General features: G+C 47.8%; 3 non-coding genes across 3 annotated transcripts; 2 read left to right on the top strand and 1 right to left on the bottom strand.

Moving 5' to 3' along the window:
- Positions 1-1,920: 1,920 nt before the first annotated feature.
- Positions 1,921-1,992, top strand: trnap-ugg (transfer RNA proline (anticodon UGG)). Its single transcript has one exon. It is a non-coding gene; the product is annotated as a tRNA-Pro (tRNA).
- A 130-nt stretch (positions 1,993-2,122) lies between these two features.
- On the top strand, positions 2,123-2,194 carry trnad-guc (transfer RNA aspartic acid (anticodon GUC)). Its single transcript has one exon. It is a non-coding gene; the product is annotated as a tRNA-Asp (tRNA).
- A 74-nt stretch (positions 2,195-2,268) lies between these two features.
- Positions 2,269-2,339, bottom strand: trnag-gcc (transfer RNA glycine (anticodon GCC)). Its single transcript has one exon. It is a non-coding gene; the product is annotated as a tRNA-Gly (tRNA).
- Between the last annotated feature and the right edge of the window lie 161 nt (positions 2,340-2,500).

Genomic DNA, 2,500 nt, shown 5'->3' with positions numbered 1-2,500 from the left:
CAAAAAAGATGCAGTGTTGTCAGACCTCGAATAATGCAAAGAAAATAAGTTCATATTCATTTTTAAAAAAACACAATACTAATGTTTTAACTTAGGAAGAGTTCAGAAATCAATACTTGTTGGAATAACCCTGATTTTCAAGCACAGATTTCATGCGTCTTGGCATGCTCTCCACCAGTCTTTCACATTGATGTTGGGTGGCTTTATGCCACTCCTGGCGCAAAAATTCAAGCAGCTCGGCTTTGTTTGATAGCTTGTGTCCATCCATCTTCCTCTTGATCACATTCCAGAGGTTTTCAATGGGGTTCAGGTCTGGAGATTGGGCTGCCCATGACAGGGTCTTGATCTGGTGGTCCTCCATCCACACCTTGATTGACCTGGCTGTGTGGCATGGAGCACTGTCCTGCTGGAAAAACCAATCCTCAGAGTTGGGGAACATTTTCAGAGCAGAAGGAAGCAAGTTTTCTTCCAGGACAACCTTGTACTTGGCTTGATTCATGCGTCCTTCACAAAGACAAATCTGCCCGATTCCAGCCTTGCTGAAGCACCCCCAGATGAGTCCAATTTTCAGCTTTGCCCAACACCTGGTCGTCTAATGGTTAGACGGAGACCTGGAGAGGCCTACAAGCCACAGTGTCTCGCACCCACTGTGAAATGTGGTGGAGGATCGGTGATGATCTGGGGGTGCTTCAGCAAGGCTGGAATCGGGCAGCTTTGGCATGAATCAAGCCAAGTACAAGGTTGTCCTGGAAGAAAACTTGCTTCCTTCTGCTCTGTCACGTTAATTTCCAGCTTCCCAGCATCAGGCCATTCCTGCAACCTTCTTGTTCCTGGATTTGCACTTCTTCATTTGCCCCCTTCATCAAGGCACTTAATACAACTTTCAAAGTCCATTTCATTCAATTTGAGCTTCCAGGCACAAATAATAATGTCCTACGATTATCAACATTTCAGTCAAAGCGTCCTCCCACAACGCAATAGACAATACACTCTTAGACTGCTCCTGATCAAATCAATAGGATGGCTTGAAGTTTGCATGCAGTGGAAATTGGTATTTGAGAGTTAAGGCGTTTAAGATGATGTCGCGATGGGAATGTGAATAGAGTCAGTTATATCTGCATCACTCTGTATATATACCCCATACCCCTAGACCAACGAGCCAGCTGCCGGTTTTATCCGGCGGCCGACGCGTGATACAGTACTTCAAAAAATAAATAGAAAAAAAGGAGGCACTGCAACGTCCGCTCACAGGAGCAGTCCCAATACTGGAGCGACACGGGGGTTTTGACCTGCTCCGTTCCCGACCTGGGCCGGTTCACCCCTCCTTAGACGACCTGGCATTCACAAGCTCCCCCAGAAATGCCATGTCGATGCCGTGCTAAGTGCGGACTCCCGATCGGCACAGCCAGTTGCAGCACAGAGCTTTCGTGCTCAAGCGATCCGCCAGCCTCAACCTGCCCCTGTAGCTGGGATTACAGACACACGCCACGGCGCCCGGCGTGAGCGAGAACGGCTAGAAGGCAATTCAAACCCCCTTGTCTGAAATGAGAGCGAGAGTACTCGGGCAGTTCTCCACTGACGTGGCAGCTTTTAATGCCGATTCCATTAAAAGCATTGCCGGGTCCTGCTGTAGGGGTAAACACTGTGACCAGATGAATGTATTGAAAAAGTGTTACGTGAAACACATGTGAATCCTAGTTTTCGTGCTGCGAATTTAAAAAAAAAAAAAAAAAAAAAAAAAGCAGCACTATAAGAATGCCAAAAAATAAAGAAAGTTGCGTTGGCGAGTATTAAGCCCCCCTCCTCTGAGGTGCCAGCAGCATTCCGCACCGGCAGACGGAACGGGACTCTGGTCATGCTGCACTTATTTTGCTGCCAGAGACTGTATCACGCGTCGGCCGCCGGATAAAACCGGCAGCTGGCTCGTTGGTCTAGGGGTATGATTCTCGCTTTGGGTGCGAGAGGTCCCGTGTTCAAATCCCGGACGAGCCCGAATTTTTTTTTGTTTTGTTTTGTACTATACTGTTTTCGATCCGTAAACCGACATTAAGCTCAGCAGGCAGTTTTGACTTAGTCGCTTTGCAACTAAATGCGTTGCCATATTGGCAGGTAGCGTGTGCCTTCCTCGTTAGTATAGTGGTCAGTATCCCCGCCTGTCACGCGGGAGACCGGGGTTCAATTCCCCGACGGGGAGATTTTTTTTTACTGATTGAAGGCAGGTGCGTGCTGCTGTAATTGTATACATAAAGTGAAAAAGAAAAAGAAGGTTGCATTGGCCGGGAATCGAACCCGGGCCTCCCGCGTGGCAGGCGAGAATTCTACCACTGAACCACCAATGCTCGCGTGACGTTTTAATTACTCCTTATTGGCTAGGTGTTACACAAGCAGACAATTCGGTTTCAATATATTCCATATTACAAGGCGTGTCACAGCAACAGCTTTGCAGACTCAACAAAGACTGCAGTCCTCGTTTAACCATTGTGCAATCAGCCCTCAGCCC

The sequence above is a fragment of the Acipenser ruthenus genome, unplaced genomic scaffold (assembly GCF_902713425.1).
Source record: "Acipenser ruthenus unplaced genomic scaffold, fAciRut3.2 maternal haplotype, whole genome shotgun sequence".
Lineage (NCBI taxonomy): Eukaryota > Metazoa > Chordata > Actinopteri > Acipenseriformes > Acipenseridae > Acipenser > Acipenser ruthenus.
Note: the sequence above shows the minus strand (reverse complement) of the source record. Positions and strands in the feature narration are given on the sequence as shown.